We start from the raw sequence: 8,609 nt of genomic DNA on the forward strand, positions 1-8,609 counted from the left end.
AGCTTGACCAAGAGGGTGAAACTTCATCTTTACTAAAAATACAAAAATTAGCTGGGCATGGTGGCGGGTGCCTGTAATCCCAGCTACTCGGGAGGCTGAGACAGGAGAATTGCTTGAACTTTGGAGGCAGAGTTTGCAGTGAGCCGAGATTGTGCCACTGCATTCCAGCCTGGGCGGCAGAGCTAGGCTCTGTCAAAAAGAAAGAGAGAGAGAGAGAAAGTCAAGGTTAATTTAGCAGAGTATTGGGCTCAAAAGATCATATATAATCAGGTGGTGAATGAATTAACTGAAAAATTAAAACAACTGAAAACAAACCGATTTCCCCTCCAGAGCCTAAACTATTGCTGTAAGGAAGTTTCAAGCTGTCTGCTTAGAGACTGGTTTTTTAAGCAGCTGAATTCAAATCAGTATTTCTTTTGGAACGCTGGGAAGGCTCAGATGGATTTGAAATGTTGCTGAGTCACAAAGGCACATTTTCTGGGACACACTTCTTACTTTGAGGAAAAAGTGATGAAAAGTTATAGATGGATAGGGTGGCAGGGAGCCTTGGTGACTTAGAATTCCAAAAAACAAGAAAAGCAGAATTGATATAGTGAAGTTCCAATGGCTTTCCTACTTAGCCACCCAATTGCACAGAAAAGCCACAGAAAAATCAAGATTTCATTAGCAAGTACTTTCTCCTACTTCAGCCACCACTGACTGCTACTTCTGCCTCATTCCCCTCTTCACACAGGCACCAGACTCCAAGGGCCTGAAGACAGTTTATCCACTTTTTAATCAAGCAGTCCACAAGGATTGCATGGATAGCATATCTTCTTCAACATACAGCGAAGTGTAGATGATCCAAAGAACAAATTTGCAGAGGGGGATAAGGAGGCTGCTTATTAAGCATGCGCATCTGATTGGCGTTCTTTTTCCACTCATCAGTTGTTATCAAACCAGTAGAGAAGATTCAATCTGATAATTTTCAAGATGAGTCATCAGTAGCCACAGAGTTCTAGGGTCAAACTCAGGGCTTTGTGGCTTAAGTTGTTGTCCTCCCAGTAAGACAGCATATTGAACTATTTTGGCCTATCTTTCCTCTCTGGACAACTGTAAGGTAAAAATTTATTTAAGAAAGGAAAGGAGAGAGAGAAAGAGAAGGTTAAAATGGCAAGTGTTCTCAGTAGGATCCTAAGAAATATTTTACCACTCACACTTTCCAGAGCAGAGCAGAACTTGTCTTCTAGCCCAATTGTCTGCTCCAGGTGCAGTGTGGCTACATCTCGGGGTTGGGTCTTCAGCTTTCTTGAGAGACTTTAGTGTCTTCCTCGGCCACCAACGGCCAATGGCACAGGTCATACAAAGATGGCTGGCTACCAGGCAGCCCTTCTGTCTGCAGACCCTGCCACAGTCCCTCTCTAGGACAGATTAGGAAAATCTACAGAGTAAAGAAAGTGCAGAAGGAGAGATGCTTCCCTCTGCACCTTTATAACTGAATAATACCCAGGAGAATTGAGCAGAATATTCCAAGCTTCGAAAATGCAGATAGAACAGATATGTGAGACCGCATTCTCTAAGGTGGTCCTGTCTGATTTTGAATATTCTCTCCCATCCTTAAACAACAATGAAGATGTCCTGACGTTAATTTAGAATTTTGACAGAGATTTTTTGGGAGGCCGAGGCAGGAGGATCACTTGAGCCTAGGAGTTCAAGGCAAAGCCTGGGCACCATGGTGAAACCCTGTCTCTACAAAAAGTACAAAAATTATCCAGGAGTGATGGCATGCACCCCTGTAGTCCCAGCTGAGAGGTGGGAAGATCCCTTGAGCCCAGAAGGTTGAGCAGACAGAGATTTTGACTAGTAGACTATGGGTACCTTTACTCATCTGTAGGCTTTGCATCATTCGTCCACAATCATTTCTGTTTTACAAAGTAGTCTCCTATTTTAATTTTGATAACCTCATTTTCCCCTCTAGACGATTGAAAAAGAACCCTCCCCATCTTATCCATTTCCAGGAGCACTTACCTTGAAAGGTTTTTGTAGACATTTATGACACTCCTATGAGGTGGCTAAGGTCTGTTATCCCCATTTTATGGCTGAGGAAACTGAGATAGTGAGACGTTGAGTTCTTGCCGAAGGTCAGGCACTGAGTCAGGGGCAAATTCAGAGGCAGAACTCAGTGTTCCTGGCAGCCTTACCAAGTTCAGCTGCCTCGCCTCTGTTTGAACTGCCTTAAAATTGGACTTTCAAGAATTCTGATGAATAGATGGAAACCCTGCAGTGCTTTATGTGTTAATGGTGACTTGGTAACTGCACATATTAATATTGTTCATTGGCTTACAGCCAAGAGCCACTCATTTCCTAGGTGCTCAGCCTAAGAGAGACTATTTTCTTCATTTTTCACTGATTATCATAAAACACTTCCGTGTAACCATATGAGACTACGGTTCTTTCCAACACCAAAGTAAAATGCAAACTGTTGTCCTTTTGGCCTCTAAGTGTGGGAATCTCTCCTCTCCTCATCATAGCCTCCAGCTTACGACCCTCTCCTCACTTTCTAGTCTTGGAATCTACCCTCTAGCCTCTCCAGGTGCTTCTGAAATGGAATCCCTCACTGGTTCCAGTATACAGCACTGACCCCTCTCCATCTCACCCACCCTTATTCATCAAAATCTCTTTTTATCTTCAAAGTTCATCTAAAGAAAACCTGCTAAGAAGCCACTCCCTATTTCCCCACCAAGCCTGGTCTCTCTTCCTTTGAAGCCCTTATCTGGCGCCATCTTCTTTCGCCTTTTGCTTACTAGGCTATTGCCCCTTATATGCAGATTGTAAATTGCTTAGGGGCAGGGATGGTTTTACTCACCTTTACTAGATGAGATGGCACACAGACTGTGCACAGTAGGGGAGCTGCTGACTACAAGAGTCGGCAAACTTTTTTTGCAAAGGATCGGTTAGGAAATATTTTAGGCTTTGCTAGCCACAAATGGTCTCTGCCGATTCTTCTTCCTTTTCTACAACCCTTTAAAAATGTAAAAAATCATTCTTAACTCCCAGGTCAGCTGGGGCCTGGATTTCTCATACTGTGAAAGATCAATTGCAGCACATAGCCCTAACACATTTTGGGGCCCAAGTACATTTTTGTACTTAAAAAAGTCTCTGAAATTACATACTATGGTATCTGTATTGATTTTGTTTAAAACTCCAATCAACTAAAACATGGATGGAACCCAGCATTTATAAAGGTGAAAGTAGGAACTTGCAAAATCCATGCACACGTCTTTGTGCATCATTAAAGGGCCAGATTCTTTCAGCTTTACATAGATTCTTCCATGGCTGATGAGGTCTCATGGCTTTTTAGGAAGTGGGATAATAAAACTAGTTCTGCCACACTGATGGGATTTTTTTAAGGTGTACTAAAGTGTTTCATTTGTCTCATCAATGACTGCTGTGAAACAGGATCTTGAACAAGTTAATACTTGATTTTATTTTATTTTATTATTTGAGACAGGGTCTGACTCTGTCACCCAGGCTGGAGTGCAGTGGCAGCACCATGGCTCACCATAGCTCAACTTTCTGGGCTCAAAGGATCTTCCCATCTCTCAGCTGGGACTACAGGGGTGCATGCCACCACTCCTGGATCGTTTTTGTATTTTTTGTAGAGACAGGGTTTCATCACGATGCCCAGGCTTTGTCTTGAACCTGTAGGCTCAAGTGATCCTTCTGCCTTGGCCTCCCAAAGTTCTGGTATTACAGGCATGAGCCACCATGCCCAGCCACAAGTTAATATTTTTAATGTCTGAAACTCTAGAAAGAAGGACAAAGTAATGGTCCATTTAAAGTCTCACTGACCTGGGTTACCATCGGTGCCCTCACAATGCCATCCATACCCCCTCCCTAACTCCAGGAATACTGCAAAGTAATGTTTAGTAATTTCGCGGTGGCTCACGCCTATAATCCCAGCACTTTGGGAGGCGGGCAGATCACAAGGTCAGGAGATCAAGACCATCCTGGCCAACATAGTTAAACCCCATCTCTACTATAAATACGAAAACTAGCTGGGCATGGTGGCACATGCCTGTAATCCCAGCTACTTGGGAGGTTGAGGCAGGAGAATCGCTTGAACCAGGGAGTTGGAGGTTTAAGTGAGCCAAGATGGTGCCACTGCGCTCCAGCCTGGTGACAGAGCGAGACTCCATCTCAAAAAAAAAAAAAAAAAATGTTTAGTCATTTCCTGCATCATGACATCATAGCCTTCCCCTATTAACTTATCTAACTGAGTTACAGTTCAAACCGCTGGTTCCATATCAGGAGATGTTAGGTTGAACATCTCTTCAGCAAAGGTACCATGGGAGCTTTTCAGAAAACTTCAGGTTAATATTCCAACCTATTTTCTTGAGGAGATCCAGCTGTGAATAATAGTGTTGACTCAGTATCATTGATCATTTGCCAGAATGTGCAATTTGTAAAACTTTGGCAGGGAAAGTTGTATTACAGATGTTACATCAGAAAACCTCTGAACTGCCGTGAAATATAATTGTGTGTTGGAGGGCACGTCATGTCGTTAGCAGGCTGAGTTTACTCTGTTTGGGTAAACACTGCACATACACTACAATGGGTAGCTGCTCTGTTTATATGAACGTCAGATCGACAGAATAATAATCCAACCCTCGAAGACAGCTATAATTACAGCATGTTGACTCCGTCCCCTTGACAGGGAAGCTGCAATGTTTCAAATAGGAAGCTCCATTAGCTAGGTGACCAATTAAGGAAGCAGAAAACAGCGAGAAGGAAGGTATAAAAATATCTTGTTAAAATTCTCTTCAAAAATAGAGATATTTAACACATAACAAGAATATATAGTCTAAGGCAGTAGAGAATTTTATTTAAAAATAACCTTGTCCCATAGAAGTAAAGCTGATCTACGAAAAACTGTTAAAATATCTGTATCCCATTTAGAGACAATGGACCAGGCTGAGCAACATAGTGAGATCCTGTCTCTACAACAAATTAAAAAGAAAAAATAGCCAGATGCGGTGGCACGGGCTTGTGGTTCCAGCTACTTGGAACTCTGAGGTGGGAGGATCTCTTGAGCCCGGGCTATGATCGGGCCACTGCACTCCAGCCTGGGTGACAGAGTGAGACCCTGTCTTAAAAACAGAGAGAGAGAATGGGCTTTCATGATAGAAATAGCTATAATTTAAAAAAAAAAAAAAATGTGATATTTACTTATATTTAGAAAATGTCATTTCCTACATCTAAAATGGTTTTTGAAAATGGAAAAGCAACAAACTGAAATTGTATTGGATTAATTATATCAATACTTTCTAAACTTCCAACAGCTGTAGTTAATCACTATTTCCTATTCTATTGTTTTTTACTATATGGTTGTTTCACGTTTTGGAAGTAAATGAGAAGAAATGGTAGAAACAGACTGTCTGCTTTGGTTTTGAATCCTTTGCCTGGGTGTATCTGGATTCAAGGTCTGCTAGGCTGAATCATATGAAATTGCTGCTTATTTAGTTGAAATGACATCAAATATTGGCAATTTCTTAAGTGGTTGCTGGCTACCACTTCAATATTTTTTCTGGTGTCTCTGTGATAAAGTCTTTGGTCCTCGTCAACTGGCCATGGATAAATGGGACAATTACAGGATAAAAACTTTATTCTTGGATAATAGGGTAATAGACAATAATAATAAATAACAGATAGAAAAGAGATAATAATAGATAATTGATACACAGATATTAGCTAGGTAATAGGTAGGCAGATAATAATAATAGTATTGATAGAATTTCTGCTCCAAAGTTTGTATGTCCACAGAAGAGTCTTCTCTTCTTTCCAGTCTTTTGGAAACAACAGTAGACACTTTCTCACTATGTTGCCCAGGCCTGCCTCACATTTCTGGGCTCAAGCAATTCTCCTACCTTAGCCTCCTGAGTAGCTGGTACTATAAGAGTGCATCCCCACACCCACCAGCCAGCAAGCATTCTTTTAACCTGCAGCAGGTAAGAGGTTTTCACGCCCTTCATTTCATTCTTTTATTTGCTGATCATCTTGATAATAATAGTTAACATTTCTAGTGATCTCTTAGTATCCATGGGGATTGGTTCCAGGACCCCCTCATGGATACCAAAATCCAAGATGTTAAAGTTCCTTTTATAAAATGGCTTAGTGTTTGCATATAACCTATGCACATCTTCCCATATACTTTAAATCATCTCTAAATTATAAGTAGTCTTATAATACCAATTACAATGTAAATAGGGTTATATTGCATTGTTTTTTTATGTGTATTTTTTTGAATATTTTCTACTAGAGGTTGGATGAGTCCTTGGATGAAGACTTGGGGATATGGAGAGCTGACTGTCCAGTACTTACTAAGTTCCTGGGTGTATAATAAATTCTTTACATGTTATTATTTCCCTCTCAAAATGACTCTCTGAGATAAGTATTAGTATTATAATCTCTATTTTACAGATGAAACTTTTGGGAGAGCAAGATAGCTACAAAACCTATTTTTCATTCTACAATGTATTTGATTAAACGGAGGGAGGACAGGAGAGATGGAGAAAAATTTTGGCCAGTCAGCCTTCAGATCCTTACGCCAGATGTAGTCTTGGTGTCAGAATCTGGAAATTCCTACTGAAGTGGTTTGGTGGCAAATTGTACTTCTGATCCTTGAATTTGAACTTTAAAATCCACTTTTGGGTGTGACAATATGATCCCAGGACTTAATTAACCTCTTAATATGTCATTATCTTTATCTGCAAAACAATATAAAATTATCTACTTTGCAGAGTCACTGAGGTTTCCACTGATATTTTACATCCTCAGATGAAGACATACAAAATAATATAACCTATTCCAAAACTGGAAGGAAGCACTCTTTGGTTTTTGTGTTTTCATAATAATTGCTATTTCTCATTTGTAAGTTTGCGGCAACAGATGGACAAGAAAAAATTAGAACCCATAGAAAATATTTTGATAGATATCAGTTTTATAGATTTATAGTTTCTTTTCCTAAGCTGTACTGTTCAACAAAAATAATACAAATCTTTTGTCTAGGAGATGCATTTTTAAAGGCATATAGACTCCTAGTAATTTATATCCTCTGTACAGCTTATATTTTCTATATCATGAAGAATAGGAAAGAAAAACAGATGGATTTATCATCATTCCCCAAAAAAGAGCATGTGCTTATGGGAACCTTGCTCTGAAACCTAAGCAGCCACATGAAAATGATTTAGCTTCCTGAAGACTGCATGAGTGCACGAGAGTCAACAGCACAACTAGACAATATTGTTTTAATTCTTCACGTTGCAGAATTATCTAAAGAAAAGAAAGCTGATTTTTGTTTGTTTGTTTGTTTTTTGTTTGTTTTTGAGGGGGAGTCTCGCTCTGTCGCCCGGACTGGAGTGCAGTGGCCAGATCTCAGCTCACTGCAAGCTCCCCCTCCTGGGTTTTACGCCATTCTCCTGCCTCAGCCTCCCGAGTAGCTGGGACTACAGGCGCCCGCCACCTCGCCCGGCTAGTTTTTTTTTGTATTTTTAGTAGAGACGGGGTTTCACCATGTTAGCCAGGATGGTCTCGATCTCCTGACCTCGTGATCCGCCCGTCTCGGCCTCCCAAAGTGCTGGGATTACAGGCTTGAGCCACCGCGCCCGGCCGAAAGCTGATTTTTTAAATGATAGCCGAAGATACTTTGAAGACAGCTGAATCTGGGTTGGCAAGGCAAAAAGTCAAACAGCACATCAAAACAAGAGAAGAAAACTGTGACTAAAATAAAAGTGATGATATGTTCATCTAATTTAAACATTCAACTCTGTGTAAATGAATTAAAAAATTTTCTTTGAAAAGCTCCTACCAGTTGTGAGATAGACCAAATAATTTAACACAAGCAATCTGTAGAGGTTGAATTAAGGTCCTGTTTTAAAAACATTATTTGTAAGCAGATGGTGACTATAAAAATTATCACAAAGTAATGATTATACACACTGCCGAATCAAGCTGCCTGGCTGGTCCTGCCCATTCTTTGACTATTTCGTGTATCTCAAGCTCACTACCCCCTGCACACCTATTGTCCTGGCATTTCACAGTTTCTTCTTTCAACAAGGACAGAAGTTGTTTATGTGACACAGCTGTCAAAGAAGAACATGTGAAGAGGGAAGAAAGTCCAGGTGAGAGCTGGGTATGGTGGCTCACACCTGTAATCCCGGCACTTTGGAAGGTCGAGGCAGGAGAATTGCTTGTGCCCAGGAATTCAAGACCAGCCTGAGCAACATAGTGGGACCTCATCTCTATAAAAAATTAAAAAAAAAATTAGCCTGGCGTGGTGGTGCACACCTGTAGTCCCAACTACTTGGGACTGAGGTAGTAGGATAGGTTGAGTGTGGGAGGTGGATGCTGCAGTAAGTTGAGATCTTGCCACAGCACTCCAGGCTGGGTGACAGAGCAAGACCTTGTTTCAAAGAAAGAAAAGAAAAGAAAGAGAGAGAGAGAGAAAGAGAGAGGAAGGAAGGAAGAAAGGAAGGAAGGAAGGAAGGAAGGAAGGAAAGAGAGAAAGAAAGAAAGAAAGAAAGAAAGAAAGAAAGAAAGAAAGAAAGAAAGAAAGAAAGAAAGAAAGAAAG

The 8,609-nt window shown here is 40.8% G+C and overlaps 1 long non-coding RNA gene across 1 annotated transcript in view; it reads right to left on the minus strand.

The window, feature by feature from the left end:
- Window positions 1-756: 756 nt before the first annotated feature.
- LOC105508385 overlaps window positions 757-8,609 on the minus strand; it is an 8,574-nt gene continuing 721 nt past the window's right edge. The window contains exons 2-3 of the long non-coding RNA XR_001001258.1: window positions 2,846-3,001; window positions 757-1,092 (exon numbers count right to left, since the gene is read on the minus strand). This is a non-coding gene — a long non-coding RNA (uncharacterized LOC105508385). The remainder of the gene's footprint in view (window positions 1,093-2,845; window positions 3,002-8,609) is intronic.

This window comes from Colobus angolensis, unplaced genomic scaffold (assembly GCF_000951035.1).
Source record: "Colobus angolensis palliatus isolate OR3802 unplaced genomic scaffold, Cang.pa_1.0 Scaffold160, whole genome shotgun sequence".
NCBI classification, from domain to species: domain Eukaryota; kingdom Metazoa; phylum Chordata; class Mammalia; order Primates; family Cercopithecidae; genus Colobus; species Colobus angolensis.